Source organism: Gekko japonicus, unplaced genomic scaffold (assembly GCF_001447785.1).
Source record: "Gekko japonicus isolate JY-2015 unplaced genomic scaffold, Gekko_japonicus_V1.1 scaffold1529, whole genome shotgun sequence".
Lineage (NCBI taxonomy): Eukaryota > Metazoa > Chordata > Lepidosauria > Squamata > Gekkonidae > Gekko > Gekko japonicus.
The window spans coordinates 6942-32862 of NW_015173717.1; positions in this window are offsets into that span (position 1 = coordinate 6942).

Sequence of the window (25921 nt, forward strand, 5' to 3'; positions counted from 1 at the left end):
TGTTCATGGGGTTTTCTTGGCAAAAGTACTGGAGTGGGTTGCCATTTCCTTCTCCAGTGGATCACACTTGGTCTGAGTTCTCTGCTGTGGCCTGTCCATCCTGGGTGGCCCTCCAAGGCATAGCCCACAGCCTCATCGAACCACGCAAGCCCCCTCACCATGTCAAAGCCGTGATCCATGAGGGAGAGCTTGGTATTAGGTGTGGCAAAAGATTTACAAAGTTATAAGGTGTCGGTTTGAGAGTGCAGGTAAGAGATAGATATAGATTACCTTTTCCAACTAACTAGATGGTGTTGGATGCTGGACACATGTCCAGCCTCCATGAGGCAAGATGGAGATCAGCACCTTCTTTCTGTGCATGTGTGAGAGAAGAGAGGCCCATTCTGCATCTACCATTCGGTTTGCTGTTTTACCAAACCCACACTGGAACAGAAAGAGATGCAGCTCAAAACCACATTCAAATACCCCTGGCCAATGCTGTACTGACTGCAGAGTCACCCCTGAATGGCCATAGAACGGTCATAAATCTATACAGACGGGTACTATGAAACCGAGAGATCAAACTAAGTGAAAGCCGGCATGCAGTCTGGACACTGCCATAAAATCCGACAATCAAAGTGAAAGTGTCTCTATTTCTTTACTCTTTCTGGAAAATAAAAATTTTCAAGGAAGGAAGGAAGGAAGGAAGGAAGGAAGGAAGGAAGGAAGGAAGGAAGGAAGGAAGGAAGGATTAGATAGCAGGAAGGAAAGGACACTCTGTGTGTCCTGACCCCTCTATCTGTCTAAACTCTTTGGTGCCATCTTCTCAAGTCTGAGACAAGAGACAGCACCAAGTCCTCCAGTTCTAACACATTTCTGCTCTTCAGGTTCAACTTGCAAAAGACATTTGGCTTCACCAATGATCTTCAGACTGCTGAAATACAACTTTAACTTTTAATTAACAATGCAAACTGCATCAGAAAGGACTTTCCTCTTTCTAATTATAAACCAGTCCATGCCAAATTGAATGGAATGGTGGACTGAAAACAATTCAAAGGAAAATATCAGGATTCTGAAGGAGGAGAAATTACATATAAAAATAGGAGGGGTAGCTATGTTAATCATGTAATCCCTGCAGCTTCTAAATTTGCAGAGTGGAATGACAGCCCCTGGGAATAGGCTGAGTGCTCTAGGACTGGAATGACAGGTTGCAGAATGACAACCCCTGAGAGTAATCGAAGTGTTCCCAGACTGGAATGACAGTCCCCTCCCCGAGTGGAATGACAGGCCCTGGGAGTTGCAGAAGCATTCTGGGAATATCATTCCATTCTGACGGCTGTCATTCCAGTCCCAGGACACCTCTGCTACTCCCAGGGGCTGTCATTCCACTCTGGGAGTCATCATTCCAGTCCCAGAGCACTCAGCCTATTCCCAGTGGCTGTCATTCTACTCTGTGACCTATCATTCCAGTCTCTTTCAAGATACCTTGGAGCAGGCGGGCATTTGGTGACCCTCTCATAGCTTCTAGTGTGAAAAACATGGTCTGGATATCTTTATTTGTTCGTTCGTTCATTTGTTCATTTATTTATTTATTTCATTTCTAGCCCTCCGTCCCCTGCACAGCAGGCTCAGGGTGGGTTACAACAGTATGTATAAAACAGTAATTTAACATCATACCGCCATTAAACCCCATATAAAACATCAGCTAACGTTAACCATTAGATGATTGTCTGTAGCACAAGTAGCAACTAATCTCAGAAGGGTCTACATACGGGTGACCATAGATAATAAAATACTGAGAGGCAGGAGGGTGGACGGGGAAAGCAGAGGCCAGCAGAGCAGAGCCGGGCAGGGGAGGGGAGGCCAATTCAGATGGCTTCCTGCCACCTCAGCCACAGGCCTGGCGGGACATCTCCATTTCATGGGCCATGCAGAACTGGGCCTGGATCTCTCTTGAGAGAGTGCTCCACCAGGCCGGCGCCAAAAAGCCTCCAGCTCTGGTTTATGCTAGGAAGATCTCTTTTGGGTCGGGTATCACCAGGAGTGGCTGTAAATCAGCTGCAACCTGATGACGTTTTCCATCACCACCAAAGTTCTAAAAACATAATATTCTTCCCATGTCAGCCAAACCCTCCTGTTCCCAGTTCTGAATGCAAGCATGAGAACACCGTGCACCTCGATTTAAACCACACATGTCCTCTGTGTGTATGGAGCTCCCAAAGCTCATTCATGTGACTGGGAAGGTAACACTGTCCACACACAGAGAGGCAAGAAACAGGGCATCCCCCCTTCCACTGAAAGAAATGGGGCAGCGATTTGCAACAGGGGAGCTGGACTTTGATATTTGCTTTTTGAACTGCTGTTCCCATGCTGGGAATTTCTCTGCCTACAGCAAGTAGTTGGGGTGGACTTAGCTGGATTAGAGTTCAAAACTCCACTCTGCCATGAAGCTCACTGGGAGAATCTGGACTATTTATTTATTTAGAAAATTTCTATGCTTGAGGCATCGATATCTTAGGAATCAGTGAACTAAAGTGGACAGGAATGGGCGAATTTAACTCAGAAGACCATTATATCTACTACTGTGGCCAGGAATCTCGTAGAAAAAATGGTGTGGCCTTTATAGTCAACAAGAGAGTGCAAAAGTCAGTACTGGGATACAATCTCAAAAATGACAGAATGATTTCGGTCCGATTCCAAGGCAAACCATTCAACATCACAGTAATCCAAGTCTATGCCCCAACCACTGATGCAGAAGAGGCTGAAGTGGACCGATTCTGTGAAGACCTACAACACCTCATAGAACTAACACCAAAAAATGATGTCCTCATCATCATAGGGGACTGGAATGCTAAAGTAGGAAGTCAAAAGGTAACCGGAATAACAGACAAGTTTGGCCTTGGAAAGTAAAATGAAGCAGGGCAAAGGTTAACAGGGTTTTGTCAAGAGAACACACTGGTCATAGTGAACAGCCTTTTCCAACGACCTAAGAGGCGACTCTACACATGGACATCGCCAGATGGGCAACATCGAAATCATATTGACTATATAATTTGCAGTCAAAGATGGAGAAGCTCTATCCAATCAGTAAAAACAAGACCTGGAGCTGACTGTGGTTCAGATCATGAGCTACTCATTGCAAAATTCAGACTTAAACTGAAGAAAATCGGGAAAACCATGAGGCCATTCAGGTTTGACCTAGATCACATCCCTGATGAATATACAGTAGAGGTGAAGAATAGATTCAAGGGTCTGGATTTGATAGATAGAGTGCCTGAAGAACTATGGACAGAGGTTCGTGACATCGTACAGGAGGCAGCAATCACCACCATCCCAAAGAAAAAGAAATGTAAGAAAGCAAAGTGGCTTTCTGATGAGGCTTTACAAATAGCAGAGGAAAGAAGGAAAGCGAAAGGCAAAGGCGAAAAGGAAAGATTTACCCAACTGAACGCAGATTTCCAGAGAACAGCAAGGAGAGATAAGGAGGCCTTCCTGAATGAACAGTGCAAAGTAATAGAAGAAAACAATAGAATGGGAAGGACTAGAGATCTCTTCAAGAAAATTGGAGAAATCAAGGGAGCGTTCCATGCAAAGCTGGCCATGATAAAGGACAAAAACGGTAGGGACCTAACAGAAGCAGAAGAGATTAGGAAAAGATGGCAAGAATACACAGAAGAACTATACAAGAAAGACCTCAATGTCCTTGACAAACACGACGGTATAATCACTGACCTTGAGCCAGACATCCTGGAATGTGAAGTTAAATGGGCCTTAGAAAGCATTGCTAACAACAAAGCTAGTGGAGGTGATGGTATTCCAGCTGAGCTATTCAAAGTCTTAGAAGATGATGCTGTTAAAGTGCTGCACTCCATTTGCCAGCAAATTTGGAAAACGCAACAGTGGCCACAGGATTGGAAAAGATCAGTATACATTCCAATCCCAAAGAAGGGCAACGCCAAGGAATGTTCAAACTATCGCACAATTGCACTCATATCACACGCTAGCAAGGTCATGCTCAAGATCCTACAAGCTAGGCTTCAACAGTACGTGGATAGAGAACTACCAGAAGTACAAGCTGGGTTTCGAAGAGGTAGAGGAACGAGAGATCATATTGCCAACATTCGCTGGATTATGGAGAAAGCAAGAGAGTACCAGAAAAATATCTACTTCTGCTTCATTGACTATGCTAAAGCCTTTGACTGTGTGGATCACAACAAACTATGGCAGGTCCTTAAAGAGATGGGAGTACCAGACCACCTCACATGTCTCTTGAGAAACCTGTATAAGGGCCAAGAAGCGACAGTTAGAACCGGATACGGAACAACTGATTGGTTCAGCATAGGAAAAGGAGTACGACAAGGATGTATACTGTCACCTTGCTTATTTAATATATATGCAGAGTACATCATGCGAAATGCTGGCCTGGATGAATCACAAGCGGGAATTAAGATTGCTGGGGAAAAGATCAACAACCTCAGATATGCAGATGATACCACTCTAATGGCTGAAAGTGAAAAGGATCTAAAGAGCCTCTTGCTCAGAGTAAAAGAGGAGAGCGCAAAAGTGGGCTTGAAGCTCAACATCAAAAAAACTAAGATCATGGCATCCGGCCCCATCACTCCTTGGCAAATAGAAGGGGAAGTCGTGGAAGTAGTGACAGACTTCACGTTCCTGGGATCCCAGATCACCGCAGACTGTGACTGCAGCCATGAAATTAAAAGACGCCTGCTCCTTGGGAGGAAAGGGATGGCGAACCTAAACAGCATGATAAAAAGTAGAGATATCACCCTGCCAAAAAAAAGTCTGCATGGTCGAAGCAATGGTATTCCCAGTAGTCATGTATGGCTGCGAGAGTTGGACTATAAGGAAGGCCGAGCGCCGAAGAATAGATTCTTTTGAACTATGGTGCTGGAGAAGACTCTTGAGAGTCCCTTGGACTGCAAGAAGAACAAATCAGTCAATCCTCAAAGAAATCAACCCTGACTGTTCCCTGGAAGGCCAGATAATGAAACTGAAGCTCAAATACTTTGGCCACCAAATGAGAAGGGAGCACTCACGGGAGAAGACCCTGATGCTGGGAAAGATTGAAGGTCAAAGAAGACGGGGACGGCAAAGGATGAGATGGTTAGACAGTGTCACCGATGCAACGGACATGACATTGAGCCAACTTCAGAGGACGGCGGAAGACAGGAGGGCCTGGCGGGGGCTGGTCCATGGGGTCGCGCAGAGTCGGACTCGACTGTGCGACTGAACAACAACAACAATGATGCTTGAGGCAGCCTACTCCCCCCACCACCACCCCAAGTACCTCCAGGAAAGATATTTCCTTCCCCCATTATTTCCAACATTAAAGATATACTGGGGGGGGGGGGTGTGCCCATGTTATCAACAGTTCAGAATGCTCCTCTTTACTTCCAGCATTTGAAATGGCGACTTCTTCTTGGAGTTCATACTTCTGCATTGACATGAACTAGTACAAGAAGCATTTCTCTCCCATCTCTCTCCACAATTCAAAAATGTGTCTTCCGGTGACCCAACAGACAGGGTTGAATCCAGGGCTATTTTTGGGCAGGAACACACAGGAACGGAGTTCCGGCTGGCTTCAGAGTTGGTCACACCCATTACAGCCAAAACCTCTGCGTGCCTGGCTACAGAGGGAAGGCCTGGAGAGCGACACCCCCCACTGGTGACTCCAAGGCGGGCGGGCCAGTGGGGCCCTGGAAGGATCGGTGAGGCATTTAAATGCCTCCCCGTGCCTTCCCCGGCCTGTCCAAGGGCCGGCTTGCCTGGACTCCCTGCAGCTGCGGGGCGCCTAGGCAAGCCAAGGGAAGGCATGGGGTGTGGCCTAATATGCTAATGAGCCACATTGTCAGGGGTGTGACCTGATATGCTAATGGGTTTCTGCTGCTGGTTGTGGCCTATTAGGCTAATGAGTTCCTGTTGGGCTTTTTCTACAAAAAAAGCCCTGGTTGAATCCCAAACTGTGGGAGCTCAGCAGACTCTTAATGTCTTCATTTTTAGAGAACATCCCGAAAAGCTCTCCTAAAGAGAAAACACAAACAATTAAGAATATCATAAGAACATAAGAACAGCCACTAGGGCTGCCAAGTCCCGCCCCAGAGGCCCGTTCCCCGCCGCCAGCGGATCGGGCCCCAGGGGGAACCCCACCCCGGCGTGTGTGTCACCAGGAAGTGACATTATGAAGCCGGGCACGCTGGGGGCGGGGCCACAACCATCAAGGAAGTGACATTATGAAGCTGGGTATGCTGGGGGCGGGGCCACAACCATCCGAGGGGGAAACTCTATGTTTCCCCCTCGGATGGTCGTGGCCCCGCCCCCAGCATGCCTGGCGTCATAACATCACTTCCTGGTGGCGTCTGTGCAATGTGCGCGCGCATAGGACGCCAAATGGGAGTCCCCCGCTCCCTACGATTTTTGACTTGGCATCCCTAACAGCCACACTGCATCAGACCAGTGGTCCATGTAGGCCAATGTATTGTTTCACTCAGAGGCAAACTAGTTGCCCTGGAGAGCCAAACCAACTGAGCGCAGAGGCTCAGGCTTTCCCCTGCTGCTGCCTCCCAACACTGGAATTCAGAGGTTGGCTGCCTCTGTAGATGGAGGCTCTCTTCAATCACCTTGGGCTAGTAGCCACTGAGGGACCTCTCCTCCAAGAATCTGTCTCATCCTCTTTGAAAGCCCTCTGTGCCTGTGGTCCTCACGACTTCCCCTGGCAGCAAATCGCACATTTTGGTCTCTCGCTGTATAAAGAAGTATTTCCTTTGGTCCATCAGCTCCATTTGATGTCCTGGAGTTCTAGCATTTTGGGAGAGGAAGAAATACTCTCTCCACCACACACACAATTTTATTAAACTCTACCAGGTCCCCCCTTTCTTGTCTAACCCAGACTCTTCAGCCTTTCCTCGCAGGGATGGTGCTATGACCCCCTAACAATCTTACTTGCCCTCTTCTGTACTTTTTCCAGCTCTGTGATACCCTTTTTTAAAAGATATGATGACCAGAACTGCACACAGTGTTCAAAATAACAGCCATTTCATTTCCCGTCCTTTCCCTAGTCATTCCTAATTTGGGATTTGCCTTTTTCCACGGCTGCCGCCCATGGAGAGGCCCAAGCCTGAGGATTCACCAGGAGTGGCCAGTGGTACAGCTACTGAGCTGTGTTTAGATTACTGGGTGACTAGTTACACAGGCAGACACTGCAGTCATTGTGACTGGAAGAAAATCGCTTACTGGGTGACTAGTTATACAGGCAGACACTACTGCAGTCATTGTGACTGGAAGAAAATCGCTCTGGAAATGTATTCTTCTTCAGCTTCGGTTTAAATTTAGCTTTGGGAAGGGCCCTCCACAAGCACCCAGCAGCAATCCTGGTTCTGAGTCGCTGCATGAAGCAGTTATAAGTCTGTGTTACTTCTGTGCAGTGAGTCAGGAACAGGAAGTACGACTTTGCTCGCACTTGGAAAAACAATCCCTGTGGGGAAGGCAGGAGCCCCGCTTCCAGGGGCAGGCCAAAAAAGAGCGTGCTCAGCAGGACTCCAGGAATGCCTCTTCTTCCTCCTGAGGCATTTCCACGGCTATCTCAAGGACAGGAATGGAGACACTGCAGGAAGAGGGGAGGTCGTGAGGAAATGCTGTTCCTGGGAAAACATGCTGTACGGGGACCCCACCCTCCACCCCACCCCCTGCAAGCTGGGCGGGATTTCCTGACCCTCAGAACTGGACCTCCAGTTCTTTTCTTTCACCTCGAAAAATGCTGGGGGGCATGGTCTCTCAGGGTGTGACGTCGTTTCTGAGGGGGGCACGAGAGGTGCAGTGAAAGCTCGCACTTGTCCAGATTTTTGTAGATGTGGCTCTCCACCGGTATCTCCGCACCCACCCACCCCGGCTCCTCTTCTGATGTCTCCTCTGTGTCCCCGGGCCTTCAGCGCCCCAGGATCCCTGCACACTCTCCAGCCACCGTGAGAGCTCGGGGGCCCTGCCCCTCCCTCGGAGGCAAAAGAGCCTCTTTCGTTCCATTCCAGGAGCCATTAGGGTCGCCAGATCTGGGGTGGGAAATTTTGGGTGGAGCCTGGGGGAGGGCGGGGTGTGGGGAGGAGGTCAGCTCTGGGTTAGGAAATACCTGGAGATTTTGGGGGTGGAGCCTGGGGAGAGTGGGGGTTGGGAAGGGGAGGGGCCTCAGCAGGGTACAGTGCCGGAGTGGCCATTTTCTCCAGATTTTCTCTGTCTCCTGGAGTTAAGTTGTAATAGCAGAGCTTGGCCACCCTACAACCAAGGGGACTGCTCTGTGTAGTCTGCAGATCAGTTGTAATACTAGGAGAGGAGACTGGCAGCCTGGGTAGTTCTCACCTCCTCTCTTCTCAGTCCCTTCTTTGCCCATACCTATCGGGATAGTTACAAGGTGACTTCTAGTTTGGTGTAGTGGTTAAGTGTGCGACTCTAATCTGGGAGAACCGGGTTTGATTCCCCACTCCCCCCTTTGCAGCTGCTGGATGACCTTGGGCAAGCCGTAGTTCTGTCAGAGCTGTCTTAGAAAAAAAGAGCAGTTTCTGTCGGAGTTCTCTCAGCCCACCTACCTCACAGGGTGTCTGTTGTGGGGAGGGGAAGGGGTTTGTAAACCGTTCTGAGACTCCTTTGGGTAGTGAAGGGCGGGGTATAAATCCAATCTTCTTCTAGCACCCCCCTGCTCTCATGTGAATGTTTACAGGAGAAGTCTGTGTATCAATGGTGGAGCGCATGATTAGCATGAAGAAGGTCCAGCAACTGAAAAACACAGTCAGAGTCGATAATACTGAGCAGGTGGTTCTGACTTGTTCAAAGCTATTTGTTCACATGCTCTGCTCCCTCCTGATGGGATCGCTGCCTGGTGGAATTGCTCTGACCTTCATACCCTTGTTTTGGAGCCCCTCCACACATTACACTGTTAAGATGGGAGCCCCTTTTCTGTGGCTTCACCTGATGCTGCTGCTAGGAATGGGCACAAACCATCAATCAAGCCGGGAGGTTTGCAAACTGAACCTGTTTGTGGCCTTGCAAGCCCCGTTGAAAGGGACTGCATCCTTGCGACTCCGCTCTCCCTCTGTCCTTCCCCAGGGCAGCAGCTGACTGAGATATGGACACAGCCCCTGGCTGGCCTCTGCCTGCCACCTGAGGAGTAGTCAGCAGTGCAGACGTTTTGCCAAGAGCCAAAGGGACCTTGCCCTGACCTGGGTAGCCCAGGCTGGCCTGATCTCGTCAGACCTCAGAAGCTAGTCAAAGTCAGCTTCTCGGAGACGACCAGGGAATTGCAGGGTTGCTGGGCAGAGGCAGGCAGGCCATGGCAAGACCACCCCTGAACCTGCCTTGCCTTGAGAACCCGACGGGGTTGCCATGAGTCAGCTGCAACTTGAGAGCCCTCCCCACCGGCAAAGGGCTCTTCTTGGCCCTGGGCTCCCAGCCAAAGACTGCAGGCACCCTTGGGCCAGGGTGTGGCGTATTCTTCTCTTGGCTCTTCTTGTTATTCAAACGGTATGTTTCGGAAAGTGGGTTTTCAGATTTTATATCTTACAAGCCACTGCGTGTCCCCATTGGGGAGAAAACCAGGACAGAAATACTGAAATTAATAAACAGATTTTAAAAAGAAGCTGAAAGGGAGGGAGAAGAACATCAACTCCTTTCGGGTTGCTTTGGAAGTATTTAAATCCATACGAACGGAAGCTCAGAGAGAACACACACCGCAGATTAGGGAGGATGCAGCCAGCCAGAGGGAAGGCCAGGGTGGCCATGTGAGCAGAAGGAAAACCCACGGAGCATATTTGTAAAGACATGAGGGCAAATAATAAAGCTGCATTATTTACATCCGTTATCCCCCACCTTTCTCCCCAGTGGGGATCCTCACATCAGCCCCATGAAGAGGGTGTGAGTAACCTGAGGTCTCACAGCAAGCCCCAAGGGCAGGGCTGTAGGGCTGCCAGCTCCAGGATATTCCCCCCCGCGCCCTTTTGCCCCCCCTCAAAGGTCGCTCCCCTGCCCACATCAAGGTTGCTTCTCCCACTCTGCACCTTTTGCCATCTTCCCCCCTTCAGTGGTGTACACAACGGTGATTACTTTTTTCCTCTTTTAAATTTTTTTTATATATAAGCAGCATGAGTCTAATGGTATGAGACTATCACTAGTCTCGGATCACTAAATAAAAGAATTAAAATTATGGGGGGAAATTTAGAAAAAGCTGTGTGAGGTTTAGTTCCCTGCTGGTATTTTTTTTATTTTATTTATTAAACTCTCCTAAAGAGGAGAGAATTTTATTGCTTTAAATTTACAGAAAGGGGGGAGGGTATATAGAGGGATTAAGAAAAGGTCGAGTGATGAATATATTAGTATGTTAATCTTTTAACCGTAAATACAGTCCATATCTTCACTGTGAGCCATCAATCTTCTTGCTTCTGTACCTGTCAAAGATAAAAATTAGTTAGTTTAGTAAAGTCCTTTTAGGTTAGTAGCACAGTCAAAGGTTCTTCAGATGTTGGGGCATTTGCCTTTCTTCTCTCTTAGATTATAGGAGACACCTCCTTCCGCTCCTTTCTCCTCCAGTTCCTCGTCTCCTCCCTCCGGATTGCTGTCCTCGTCGCTGCTGATGATTTTCCAGTTGGCCAGTTCTGCTTCTTCCTCTGAGCTGGCGTGTCTCTTTAAGAACTCTTGTGCTTTGAAAATGGAGTCAATCTTCTCTCTTTTGTCTTTAAATTTAAAGACCAGTCCTTCTGGAAACAACCACCTGTAATTAATTTGACGGTTTTGCAAGAATGTGGTCAGTCCCTTATATGCCTTCCGCTTCTGTCGTATTTCAAATGGCACATCTTTTAAAATCCTTATAGATAGCTGTAACACCTCGTTGATTAGGTTCATGAAAACTCCCGGAGCGCCCTGGAGACTGAATGGCATTACCCTATATTCAAACTTTCCCAGGGGAGTGTTGAAAGCCGTGTTGTGCTCATCCCCCTCTTTTATGCGTACTCTGAAGTACACATCCCAAAGGTCTATTTTGGAAAAGATTTTCGCTTTAGATGCCTCGGCCAACAGGTCTTTGATGAGTGGCATGGGGTAGGCATTGGTAGACGATACTGCAATTAAGCCCCAATAGTCTGTACATAACCGCAACCCCCCGTCTCCCTTTCTCCAGAACAGCACTGGAGGCATCAAGGCAGTGACGGGGGCTGCCCGGCGGTTCTTGGCCATTCTCCCCCCAGTGTGCAGGAAATGAGCTGTGGCCGCAGCAGAGTCCCCAACGCCGAGCGCAGGCAGTCAGGCAACAGGCGATTAGGCCCCTCGGCCTCCCTTGCCTGCCTTTGTTTTCCTTCTTCTGCCGCTTGGCCCGAAGGGCACAGCAAAGGAGTGGAGAGAGGCGGTGGCAAAGGCGAAGACACCCCCTGCTGCTCGGCCTCCAGCCTTGCAGAAGCCAGCCAGAACCGCAGAAAAAACGTATGCGGCGGGTGGGAAAACCTTACAGCCGCCGGAGTGTGTTCTCTGTAGTGAGGGGCGCTGATCTGATGGGACTCACAGTAAATGTGCAGATTCTGAGAGGCTGGAGGCCAGCCAGGTGCCTGTCTCTTGGGTATCCTCTCCTGTTGAGACAATAAAAAGATCCTGCAACTGACTTATGTCCATGTGTGGACCTTGTGGTCTACACGATGGGAGGGGGAGAAGAGGCTGAGAAAAAGCTAGCACCCCCTGCTGGTTCCAGAACAGAACCTGCCCGATGGCTGTAACGGGACTATTTCTGTGCAAGTGTCCACTGTATGCACATTGAATGGTGCTTGAAAATGAACATGAGTTAAAGCCACACCTGTTCATCAGGAGAAAAGCAGGATAGGAATGTTTTAAATAAAAATAAATCAATACATTTAAATAAAAATTCACAAGACGTATTAAAAAGTCCATTGGGTCTTCCAGCACTACTTGTGAAGCGTGAATGAATGTTTGTAACAAAGAACAGAATAAGACCCTTGGTCACAAATGCCCAGTTTCAGGCTTGTGAAAATGTTGGTCAAAACTGGTCCGCATTGCATGTCCAGGATGTTACTGTGATAAAGAACAGCAGAGTAAAACACTTTTAAATGTTAAATGTAGGCATTATGTTTCAATAAACCTGGAAAAACTGATTTAAGAGCCCCATGAAAATGGTCTTATGCCTGAGAAACAAATTCCCTGCAAAGTGGGGATTCTGGAGTAGAGGCGTCTGGGGTTGCCATCCTATGGCCGGCAGAACTTAGATTTAAAGATTTATCTCACCATTTCAGTATAGTTTTCCAAGTTCCAGAGTGCTTATTGAGATTTTTGCTTATGTTACTGTCAATGTTACTTTTAAAATAAATATAATTATTAAAAGTATGAAATCGGAAACTTTTTAAAAAATGTTTTTATTGGTTTTGTTAACCGTTTTGACAACAAACAAGATAAACAGAATAAGAAGCCAAAGGTGGGTGTGGCTGGAGGACCACACTTCTGGTAACACGGGGGTGTGGCATGATATGCTAATGAGCTGTGCTATCAGAGGTGTGGCCTAATATGCTAATTGATTTCTGTTGTTGGATGTGGCCTATTATGCTAATGAGTTCCTGCTGGCCTTTTTCTACCAACCCCCCCTGTTTTCTGCCTTACAAAGGGTCCGCGCATCTTGCTTGGTGCCAGAGAGATGGCTGGCCCTTGTAACTTCCGTGAGGGTGAGCGCTGCCCTTCCCCCACCCCCTCTGGCCATCCAGTTGCAGCCACCTAATGGGAACCCGGTCGGGCTGTCAAGGCAAGAGACATTCGGAGGTGGGTTGGTGGCCTCCCCTCTTCCAAGTGCTGCTGACCAGGGCCGACCCTGCTTAGCTTACAAGCGTGGACGAGATTGGGCTAGCCTGGGCTATCCCGGCCTGGGCACATTCGGCTCTACCTCCCTGTTAATGGCTAAACCGCTTATTTCAGAATGGGTGCCTGTGCCATTTCACACACACACCATGCTGAGTACTGATGTGCAGGGTTATCATTACACACAAAAAGGAAATTGATGTGATTCTGGTTGCATTGATTCCGTGTGGTGCTAGGATTTAATCAGGAACCTCATAAAGAAAGAAAAAATGCCCCAGCCAAAGATGGTGGCAGAGAGACCATGCGCAGTGGCTGAAGTCCAGGCACCAGAAATGATGAGTCATGGGAGGATTAGATGAGCCAGAACCAGCAAATGTTCCCCCCACCCACCCCAAAGGCCTGGGCACTGCTGTGTCTCACCTCAAGCACCTGCCAAAGTGTCTCTGAGGAATCTGGTGGCCTTCTTCTGCCCGTGGTGCTTTCAGTCCCGCGCATGAGCTGCTGTTTCTAAATGTGGCAATGGGGGCACAGTCTCACTTCTGGCACACGTGACACATGGGTAGCATTACAGGACTTTTGCGCTTTGGTCACAAATCCTCTTCTAGATAAGCGCTGCTATAAAAATCCCCGCAAAATCTTCTGGTATTTTCAGTCTGCTTTGGAGAATAGAAGGAAACACATTTATCTTTGTTTGAGGACAGCAAGAACAAGTCCTTCAAGTCTGCCTTGACTTATAAAAATTCCATTCATTTGGTTCCAGTGGGGCAGCCAGAGCTTCTCAGGAGAATTTATTATCCCTGAAGTCTGAGAAGAACAATAGAAGGAAGAATCCCTTTTTAAAAAAGGCTAGGTAGGAAAGGCAGCAGAGCTTCAGTGTGGGAACTGGGACTGGAAAGCCAGACAGACACAGGCAGCCGCTCCCACCCAGGGCTCTCTGAAGGCTTCAGAACTTCTTGGCCACAGGAAGGACAGGCTCTCTCTTCCCGCTAGGAGGAAAGCTACAGGACAGAGTTTTCCCATAGAGTTTCCACAGGTTCCTAGAGACCACTGACATCACTTCCAGGTTTTCCCTGGAACTGGTGTCAAGCTGTCACCGGAGGTGATATATTTTTTAAAAACACACAACAGCACCTATATTGGCTGCTGGCGTGCCAGTGGGCAATGGCCCCTGGGGTGGAAGATTCCCCCCCCCCCAAGCTGGCATGTGTGCACATGCTCAAGGGGTGTGGAAGACTCTCAGAAACACCATTGGGTGGAATCTCTGAAAATGTTGTAAGCCCTTTGCCTTGTGCAGGTCCAGATCCCCCCCCAAAAAAATCCCAATTCTGCTAGGAATTGCTACTGTGCATAAGGAAGAATGAATAAATTGCCCCTATTTTATGAGCCTCTGCTAGATACGTTCATTATATAGATATAAAAAGAGCTTTAATTGTAAGAGACGCATTAAAGTGTTTATGAACCTGTAACTCCTCGACATAAATCCTCCCTCAGGAACTTTTGAGAGCACTGCCTCATAAAAATGCACTCAGTTAAACAAACGGGCGGAAGGGTCACTGAGAATATTAAACAGGCTTCAGGCATATGAAGGCTTGGGGCTGAGATAAATCCTCAGTGTGTTTATAAAACCATTTGCACCTTAATGTGTGGAATGAAAGTGGAGAAGTGTCTGTTTTTGGAACCTCTGGTTTTTTCATAGGGCTCGGCAGCTGCTTCTCTAGGGCCATCCAGGCAGCCTGAAGCCACAACGGCCAGGAGAGGGGTCCATCCAACCCGCACACCAGTCACAGTGGACTTATGGATTGATTCCGTCGCAGGGTTGCCGGGCACTGCCTGGCAACCGGTGGGAAGGAGGGGTGGAGGGGTGGCAGCATCCGAGAAGAAAAATGAAAGAGAAAAGCAAGCCCATGTTTACGTAAAGGAAGTTCTGGCCACAAGAGGTCCTGGCAATTCCTAGTGTTACCCGGTGACACTGATCAGTTTGCCTGGAGAGAATAGCTGTGGACTCTGTAGCTTTATACCCCACTGAAGTCCCTCCTGTCACCAAACCTTTGGCTCTGCCCCCAAAATCCCCAGATATTTCCCAACCCAGAGCTGGCAACCCTAGTGCTACGTCACAACAGCTGCTATTGAGGACGAGCGCCCATCACAAAATGGCTGCCGTGGAGTACCAGGACCAGTCACAGGACACTGGGAGGTTGTAAGCCAAGCATCACCCTAAGATGGAGGCATCTGTTTCTGAACAGGCATTCCCTACAGGCCTAAAAGTGATGCTTCCTGCTTCTATGAACTGGAGGAAAGCCAGGGATGGCCTTTTGCTTCAGGTAAGAGATGCCTAGGAAAGATGCCATGGAAAGAGGTAAATGGCAAGCAGAAAACCCCTCAGGCAACGAGATGGGGCCCAGGGACGCCACATGGGGGGAATCCCTGCCCTAATAAGCACTGGAACAGAGTGTGTGTGTCCCCCCCCCCCCCCCCCGCCCCGTCAAGGGCACAGCCACAGTCATTCAGGACCATTAACATGCTTTGATCACAAGTCCTGTTTGCCATCCCTTTAGGCCAAATCCATTCACACCAATCAGCAATCTCACAACAAAGTGACAAACCACTAGTAGAACGCCCACCAAATGGTGGCAGCACACATATAAAAGAGGCTGAGGAAGGGGGCCAGCAGCTGATGGGTGAGAGCCCATGCCAGCCCTCATCCTCCACTCGGCGGTTTCCATCCTCCCATCTGGCTCTCCTGTCTCCAAACCTCCACTCTCCGTTGTGTTGTCAAACAGTAGCCGTGCTGGATATTGTTTATCTCTGTAGGCTCCGTGGATTCTCCATCTTCTGCTGCCAGGCCTGATTGTCTTTGACACTTTCCTTATAGTGAGAAGGGTACTGAACACAGGCTGAGATTGGTCAGGGCCAGGTGAGATGGCCAGAAGTGAAAGGCAGGATGAGGGCCAAGAAACTGAAGTTCAGCGCAGAGAAGAGACTGAGACAAAGGAGTGAGAAGTCTGTCCGTCTTCAATGGGGTGGCACTCCCCCTGAAGGAAGAGGTCCTGACTCTGAGGGTATCCACAACTCAGGGGACAGCTGGACACTATTGGTGGCACACATGTCTGGTCTGCTAGCTCAGATATGGCCAGCGCTAATTACTTTGGAGCACATCCCAGTTAGAGTGCTGCAATGACTTTACATGAGGCGGCCCCCTGAAGGCTGTCCAGAAACTGCGAATGAAGCCGAAGGCAGTGAGAAGGCAGCCTAGGGGCACATCTGTCCACTGCAAAAGAAGCTGGGGGGATGTCACGGTTAGCGAGTCAAGCTAGAACTTGGAAGCCCCGCCTGATATTCCCACTCAGCCAGGAAGCCCACTGGTGGGAGGGGACCTTGACCTGGTCTCTCATAAGGGAGAGGCAGAACCAAGGATCCCTGAGCTTCCTGGAGGACGCTGACAGGACGAAAAATCGATGAATGGATGGAAAGGGGGGGAGGAAGCAGAGCCTGCCCACAGGGCCCTACAAGGAATGGCACACAGCAGCATGCCGTATGGCATCGCAACCCCTGTGCCCAGCCTGCATCCAGTCCGGAGAGCGGGGTGTTGAAGAACAGCTCAGCAATGGAATAAGCGATCCGGGGACTTGCCCCTTTGATCAGGTGGAACAGCTGCTGGGATGACCAGACACAGGCACCACACCACAAGCACGAGAGGAGCAGAACCAGACCAGCAAGTGGCAAATAAAGGCAGAATGGAACCAGACCAACCACTGGGTTCTGATGCAGACGTTTGGCGACATATGTCTCCTCACATCTTTTAACCATCTAACTGCAGGGGTCATTTCCTGCGGGAGCGCACAGGAGCGGAGCTCCGGCAGTAAGGAGCCCAGGGAGTGGGCACATGCAACAAGCCCCGCCCCCCTGCTCCCAGCAGCCCTCAGTTGGGTCACGAGGAGCAAGAAGCAGCCATGTAAGTTGCCACCTTCAGGTACGAGCTCTCCCTCCTCTGTGAGGGCAGATCTGCACGTCCCCCCCCATAGCTAGCAATCCAAAACAGTCCAGTGGAGCCTGAGTGGTGGGTGTTGCCTTCTGACACACTTCCGATGAGGTCAGGGGGTTTGGCATATGCAAATAAGTTATGCAATTAAGTTATGCTAATGAGCCTCCTGCACCTCTTTTTCTACGAAATGACCCCTGTCTAAGTGTAATCAGTTCGGCTTATGTGAACCCCTAGCCACAGACTTGGCTGGCTGCCATGTCTCTGTAGGATCTGCTGCTCTGGTCTTGCCTCTTTTTGATCAGTCTCCACTGGGAGGAGGGGTGGTGGCAATTCTCCCTGCTGAAGTGTGACTGGGTCATTCAATCCCTCCTGGTGCGAAGGGCAACAGAATCACCCACCCTCACATGACTCTGTGGGAGTTGCCCAAGTCAGCTGCACATGCTAAACAACGCAGGGGATTGGCCTCCCTGTTTCAGGGGCATGAACGAAGGGTGCCTCCAACTTTAGTTCAGAAACAGAGTTAGGGAGAGGCTGACTTAACAAGGTCGTGTCGGTCCCGTGGTGCAGGGGTGGTGGTGGAAAGGGCCACCAAGTCCCTGCCTGCCTACTTACGGCAGCCCTGTTGAGTTTTCAAGGCAAGGGACACTGAGAGGTGGTTTCCCATTGGCTGCCTCTGTATGGCCCAGGCTCGCCTTGGACGTTGAGCAGGGTTGGCCCTGGGGAGTACCTGGATGGGAGACCACCACGGAAGTCCAGGGTCGCTATGCAGAGGCAGTGCAGATACCTGCCTACAAATGGCGTTTGCCAGTTAGCGAAGAAGCGCTCTGCAAGCGCATACGGTGCTTCTGAGATCCATCAGACTGCCTGCATGGAGTCTAAGCAGGGGCAGGACTTGGACAGAATGGCAGTATTTCCTGGATCAGAACTGACAGGAAACAATTCTTTTAATTCGAAGGTGAAATCCTTTCCAAGGTTGTTCTTCTTGCCCAGTGACTCAACCTTTCCAAGTCCTATGGAAGCCCTTCCCTCTGCCTGCCAATAGGCAGCAATACGTAAGCACAGCAGAACCGGCACTGAGAAGGAGCCCAGGGGGCAGGCTGCTAACGTGGAAAAGAGGTCCGTGTTATTTATCAGCAAGTGCTCAGCTTGTCCGCAGAGTCCTTCCTCTTTCCAGTACAGCCGTGGCTCTTCCTTCCATGTGGGGCTTGGCCCTGAAGTTCTCCACTCTAACCAGCCAGCAACCGTAGCTTTTTCTAAGCTGGGAAGCGAGGGATGGGAGCAGGCTTCCATTGGGCACTCCCCCCCCCAGTTCCTCCTTCGATTTCCCTCACAGCTGTTGCAAATACCTCCAGCGGCCAAGAAGGCACCGAGGGGCAGTGCTAGGAAGGCCGGCCTCCAGCTGGGGCCTGGGGACCCCACAGAATCAGAGCTCATCTCCAGACCATGGACAGCCGTCCCCCTGGAGAAAACGGACCCTTTGGAGGGCAGGTTCTGTGGCCCTGTAACACCCCCCCCAAGGTCCCTCTCCTCCCCAGGCTCCACCCCCAAATCTCCAGGACTTTCCCAGTCTGGATCTGGCCACCCTACCCCCCTCCCATCCCATGCCGGGCAACCCTGGGCATCGCAGGCCCGAGGGACCCACTCCTCAGGCTGGGTCATGCTGCCGTCTCTCAGGTCATCTTAGAAATCATGAGACCCAGCCTCGCAATTTCATGGGCTCCCTTCCTTCCTCCCGCTCCAAAGTGTTCTTCCCAAGGCTGACCACTCTGGGTTGAGAAATTCTTGGAGATTTTGGGAGTGGAGCCTGGAGAGTCAGGTTCGGGGAAGGGAGGGACCTCAGTGGGTATAACACCATCGAGTCCGCCCTCCAAAGTAAGCCATTTTCTACAGGGGAACAGATCTCTGTAGGCTGGAGATCAGCTGAAATTCTGGGGGATCTCCTGGTCTCACCTGGAGGATGGCAAGACTAGAATTCTTCCCCTGGATCCACTCTTTTGTTGGAAATATGTGTGTGTTGCAAGGTCTAATTCAGTCATTATAGAGTTAATCTGTTTACCTTGTGTGCTATTGTTTAGGCTGACCTGGAAGGGAAACCTGGCTCAGAGCCAATGAAAACAAAGCCTGCAAAATCTAAGCCTGTTTACTCACAATCATTGATTAATGTATTCAGGTGATTTCCTTCTAGTGGTTAAGAAAAAGAAGAATCTCTATTGCAGTTGTTGTTGAGAGACCGTGTGGTCGGTCTGTTCCTGTAGCTGTAGAGATGTAGCCTTAGGTCTTTTTTTTTTTTTCGATTTTCCTGTGTACCCTTCCCTTAGAAATAAAGATTTTTACACAGAAAGAAATGCCTCCTCTCCAGTGAAGCAAAGATCCATTGCAAACTCTGAATATCCAAGGGTGCGATCATATGTACCAAAAGCGGCGGCAACTGTGTGATCTCCCCGCGGAGTAAAGGCGTCCCGAAGTCGTCGGCGGGGTGTCGTATCGCGCCGCAGGAGCGTGGAAAAAAGCCACCGGGTAAAACCTTCTAGTATACGGAACTGTGGGGTGCGCGGCCGGAAGTGTGATCATGCAAACGCGCATCATTGCAGCCCGGGGCAAACAGCCTCGCTTCCCGCCCGCATTTTCTCCCTTGTTCGACTGCAGCCTAAGTATTTTTGTCAATTTTCCCAACATCTTTCAGGGTATTAAGACATTTTCTCTGGGGCTGGCTTTTGATGTCAGGCTTTTAAGCTTTTTTGCTACAGTCAGATTTGTATTCGTACCTTATGTACTTTTCAGTCCTCAAGAATGAATGATAAAAGCAAATAATTCTGAACTGCTTTCCTGTATCTGAAAAGGAAAACACTTGAGGGACCCTTGCTCTATCCACTACATGGTGATTGTGCCCTTATTCAAAGGAAGGTACATTCTGTTAGAACCAAAGGAAGGTACATACTGTTAGAACCAAATACATGTCCCGTGGGCTGTGGTGATAATAAAAGGGAGGGAGGGAGAACTATGCTAGCTCCTTGGGTGAAGGTACCTTCACCCAAGGAGCTAGCATAGTTCTCCCTCCCTCCCTTTTATTATCACCACAGCCCACGGGACATATATTTGGTTCTAACAGTATATCAGCAACAAGAAGAAGAAGAAGAAGAGGAAAAGAGATTGGATTTATACCCTGCCCTTCACTCGGAGTCTCAGAGCAGCTGACAAACTCCTTTCCCTTCCCTTCCCCCACAACAGACACCCTGTGAGGTGGGTGGGGCTGAGAGAGCTCTGACAGAAACTGCTCTTTTTCAAGGACAGCTGTGCCAGAGCTTGTGACTGACTCAGGGTCACATCAGCAGGTGCAAGTGGAGGAGTGGGGAATCAAACCCCGTTCTCCCAACAACAACAACAACAAAATATATTATTGGCAAGGGGCTGTGGCACAGCGGAAGAGTCTCTGCTTTGCATGTAGAAGGTCCCAGGCTCAATCCCTCCCTATCTCCACTGAAAAGGACTTACAGTGAGTGATGGGAAAGGCCTCTGCCTGAGTCACTGGAGGGCCACTGCCAGTCTGAGTGGACAAGACTGACTTCTAAGGAACAAGGCTCTGATTCAGTGTAAGGCAGCTTCGCGTGTGTTCAAGACTGAAAGGGAGAGTAGCTGGTGCAGGTCAGAGTCCACCAGAGTCCTCGGAGGACTTGAACCCTGTCGTGCACGGTGTTAGTCCAGAACTTAAACCACTACACTGTTGTGTGGCGGGTTAGCCGCATGGAAGAATTGCTGAGACGCACATGATACACTGCACACTTTACTAGTACACAACACACACCGCCACCAATGGCCGACCGGCCGCTTATATACAGTCTGGGGAACCTCCCATTGGCCCATTCAAACCTCCCGCCAATGTCCCATTGGTTCCCCTAGTGTTAGGGTGAAGGAGCCTGGTCCCCATTGTTCTCCGGACTCAAACTCCGCTGTATCGCGGGCGCCCAGTGGCAGTCCGCGGACACAACATCCCTCCCCCATGGTCTGGACCCCCCCAAGTCTGATAGTCTTTGAGGTGAGCCGGTGGCCGTCGTTCCCGTGACAAGCGTCTTGGTGCCGGCAGCGGATCGGGCGCATCCCGGGCCCCTGCGGCTTGTCCAGTCTTCGGTTGTGGCGCGGCCGTTGCGGGGCAGTTCGCGGGCTCCATCACTCTAGGTTCCTGCTCAATAATGGGACCTGGAACGGTGCATGGTGGGGCCACTAGCAGGGGTTCCCACTCTGGCTCTTCAGAAGCACTGGGCCCCGGTGTGTGTGTCCAGCTCCTCACCCTGCAGTGGCAGCCGATGCCAGCGCAAGTGGTCTACATGCTTGCGGAGGAATTGGCCATCTTCCGTCGATACCTCGTAGGAGACGGGGCCTGTGGGGCAAACGATTCAGCCGGGAATCCACTCTGGCCCCTTGCCGAAGTTCCTGACATAGACAGGGTCCTCTGGAAAGAACCCTCGAGGTGCCTCACGCTGTTCTGTCAAGGGGGGTGACTCTGCGGGCCCTGTCGGGGTGGAGGCGGTCCAGGAGCGTTGTTGGTCGGCGACCCATCAGCAGTTCGGCCAGGCAGCGGCCACTCACTGGATTCGGGGTGGCGAGAGGCACGAATGCTGGTGGATTTTAAGGGCGCAATCACACGCGAACATCTGGCAAGCGTCCCGCACCTGTCGGCAACCCGTCTTGCCCTGCTGAAGAAGCGGAGTTAAAAAATACCTGGGAAAGTGCAATAGCAAACAGGGTTGCGACAGGCCACAGACGGACTTCCCCATGTGATCGCTCCGGCGTGCTCCCATTGCATCGGTGATCCCTCGTTGAAGTGCACCAGAAACATGTGATGAAGGAAAAACCCCAATTCACCTGCCATTGCATCGGATCACGCAGTGGCGGGTCAAAGTACTACCGGGCAAATAGCCTTGCTTCTTCCCTGTGTTATCTTGCACCTGTGACCGCACTCCCTGTTTTTCTTTTGCTCCCATGCAGTGAATCGAGGATCTGGGGACATCTGGCTGCCACAAAATGTGTTCCCGTTCCTTCTCTCTGGCACTCTTCCAGGGAAAGGGGGAAATATAAATTTTGAGTAGTCTTGAGTAGTTTGAGTTTGTCTTGAGTAGTTTTTGATCATTGCACTGAATGTCACATGAGAGACCGTTTGCCCTTTGCTTTCAAGAATGTAACTGTATTTCAAGGCACAAAATCAGCTCACACCCCTGTATGCAACAGCACCTCTGGCAAGGTGGAGGTTCTTTTTCCTTCTTTGAACTCCTGCCATGGGGGGGAAGTCCATCAAAACGAATAGATATCAACAAGCACAGAGGGAGCCAAAACATCTGGCCACCAAATGGTGTCTCCTGGACAACGCCCCAGTTCCCCGACACTAAATGGCTTTTTTTGCTTCCTGTCAAAGAACAAGAGTCAATCCGGACTGGGGCCTGGCACAAAGCCAAAGGGGGGGGAGGAGACAGCCTCATTGTTATGAACTATACAGGAAGACCTGGAATTTCTGTAGAAACCTTATTACTAACCATGGAAATGTGTAATCAACTAAAAGCCTGCAAATAATTTCCATGTGAACCAAAAAGTACTGAAAAGTATGCATATAGAGAGTGATTCAGCTAAGCATACCTTTATTTAGTCAGGAACAAAGACAAGTTAGTCGGCTCGCAGGCCGGCTTATATTCCCTAAGAGAAACCCACCACCAAACACACCCCCACTCCCGATAGGCTATTTACAGTAACCAAGAGACCTATTGGCCTCTTGGCCTGGGACCTAGCCCTTTCATTGGGCCTGGCTAGGATCCTACTTGCCCATTGTCTTTTAGCATGAAGGTTGAGGAGTTTGTGCCTGGACAAGCCCAGGCATGCCCGGCCCTGTCGGGGCCTGATACACTACATAAAGCAAAGCTGCAATTCTGGGATGACCAAACCAGAGGGGGAAAGGACCCAGAGTTAACCTTCTGGAGCCACTTTAAACTCTCCCATAGGATCAAGTGAGCGACTTGGGGCTGGTTCACCTTCAGCACACGGGGGGCCACCATTTGTTGACATTTTCAGTGATGTTGACATGTTTTATTGAGCCTGCAAACATTTCTGCACATGTTCAGATGTTAGAATGTAGGACATCCACAAGAACATAGATCCAGGCGGGTGGCCGTGTTGGTCTGAAGCAACAGAACAAAGCTTGAGTCCAGTGGCGCCTTTAAGACCTACAGAGGCCTCGGTCACACAGGCCAGATAATGCGGGGGGGAGGCGTGGCTGTTCGCCCCGGAGCAAAATAAAGTGTGGTAGCCCTATCACATGGTTCCCCGAGGTTTTGCACTTAGGCTGTTAGCTGGCGATGCTGGAGCGTGGCAAAGAAGCGGTGTGGCAAGCGTTTCATGTTTGTGCGCATGCACAGTCCCGCAGAGTAGCACTGCTTTCAGTTACGTGTTTGTGTGCATGTGCTTACGAAAAACATCCGGTTTGCGACAGGACATGGACAGGCGCCGGATGCCACGGGATACTAGCACTCCCACGATCAGATGCCCGCCTCTACCCTGTGTTTTCTGGATACTAGTGCACTTTCTGAGGTACTTTTTTACTGCGCATCTTCAGCGGGACGCCACAGGTTGGCCACGGGTGTGCTACGTGTCCCAGATGTTGCAGTGTGATCGTTCCCTGAAAATCCGCCTGACATTCGTGCAAATCCTCCGTGTGAACGGGGCCAGAGTTTAATTCTGTGTATAATTTTGTTGGTCTTAAAGGTGCCACTGGACGCAAACTTTGTTCTGTCCACAAGGACAGCACCCGATCACAAAATCAGAAGAAAAAGTCGACTCAAGTTGAAGACGCCACTAAAAATGAAACTGTGAATCAGCCCAAACCACTGACTGTATGAATCAGTCTTTTCCACAGCGACTCCAGCACCTCGCATGAATTCATTTGCAGAACATCGAGCAGAGCTGAACTGGGAAGCTGCCAAGGGGACAATAAGCTAATTCACGGACAAGCACATTCTTCAGGAGTGCAAAAGAGGAAGTCTGAGTATCTCGTGCTTCTCACACTTCTGGGTCATGGCCCAGAGGAGGGCACCTTTAGGGGGAGGGATGGATTCTCCTAGAGAGGAGACAAAACAGGCTGTGTGTCCCTGGAGGATCTCCCCCCCCCCCAAGATACAAAGCCTTGCAAGGAAAGGCTTTCAGGACAGCAAGGAGACCAGTTTGAGCAAAGTCCTGAAAGACTACGGTGAGCCCCTCGGGTGGCAAAGTCTGGGTCAGGAGCTCCCTGGAGACGTGGAGGCGGAGCTTGGGGAGGAGAGAGACCTCAGCCGGCCACAGTGCCCTGAACTCCATACTCCGAAGCAGCCGTTTTCTCAAGGGCAACGGAACTCTGTGGCCTGGCGATCAGCTATAATTCCCGGAGGTCTCTGGGCCTATAGGTTGGCAACTCCAGGAAACCCTTGAGGAGCTCTGCCTCGAGGGAAGTCCTGAGGACCATTATTCCGCCACCAGAGACCCAGTGGAAGAAAAATGATAAAATTTACCAGCCTGAGATTTACCTCAGAGAAAGGTCTGGATATTTGAATGAAATGAGATTATATATGTCAAAACTCCCAAAGTGGAAAGTTTGAGGCATCTGCCTTTAATCTTAAAAAAAAAAAACAGCCTTGTCCCAAGAACATCTGGCTCCTCAGGCCTTGTTGTGTACTGAAGCTCCCCTTTGCAGTGACGTGACAAAGAGTCAGTTCCAACAGAATGCCTGACTTTCACAAAAGAAATCTTCCTGCAAGCAGCATAGCATCAGAACAACAAACGGCTCCTTCATGACCTGGAAAACCTCAAGTCACTAAAGAAAAAGTCCGATTCTGTAGCAGCCGTTCACTCTTACTTAGACTGCTCTAATAGACCACAAACCAGGGTGGGTTTTTGTTTTTGCCTTTTTGCAAAGTTTAGCTGCTCAAGTACTGTTGAGATCCATCCTTGGTGCATTGGAGAGTGATTTAGGAAAACTCTAATGCTGGACCTAACAATTTCCCCAGCATGAAAGAAAACAGAACAGATATTCCCAGCGTTGCAGCCCTTCAGATCCTAATCTTGTGTGTCCGCTGCAATTCAGGGTGCAAAAGTGTGTGAGAATTCACATCGCCCAGTTTTAAGCACAAGCAGCGGTAGATTAAAACAATATCTAATCTGCATCAAAGTTCTCAGCTCCCTGTCATGCTTGCCATCCGATGAGCTAATGAATACAGAATCATTCCAGGCGCAGCTAGAGAGCTCCACTCTTGCAAGACCTTAAATGTGGTCAGGGGCCGGCAAAGCCCTCCCGGCACTTACCAGCGACTTGGGAGGCTGGCTGGGAGAGGCCACAATGATGTCAGGGCTAGAGACCCTCCCCCATGAGAGCCAGGCCCGCTGGCTGTCAGACTCACTGGTATGGTACAGCCGGGAATCTCTATCTCGATATGCAGCAGAGTGCACAAGGGCTACAGGCAGCAGAAGCTTCTCGGTACTGTGTGTGCTAGCAAAGTTCCTGAGTTACACAGAGCCACTTGTCAGTTTCAAATGAATAAGAATCCTTTATTCAAGGAACTACATTCTAGATAGTGAAGGTGGAGAGACAGGGATAGAATCTAATCTAAACTAGCTAGATCAGAGGGTCAAATTCATTTGTTATGAGGGCCGGATCTGACATAAATGTCACTTTGTCGGACTGGGCCATGTGTGCCATAAAATGTACTTTTTATACCAGAGATATAAGCTTTATAAAGTTGATTTCAGATGCCGAATGGTAATAGCAGGCTTGATTGGATTAGGTGTGATATGAATAGTAGGCACGGAGATATCAGCATTGGTGATGAGACAGGAAACCTAGGTCTCAGTTTGGTCCAGGAGGATTCATTCCACGGGGATGCAAAGAATAAATGGAAATAAGTCTAAAGAAGTGAGCAGTGACTCATGAAAGCTCATACCCTACCACAAATTTTGTTAGTCTTCAACTGGCATGAAGAACCAAAAAGGTAAGAAAGAAACCTAGTAGAGGGCCAATACTTAAAAATTTATATATATTATAAGTAAAAATACCTGTATTTATTTTGAATTTTTTTTAAAAAAAAACTTATAAGGGCCCAATGAAAGCTT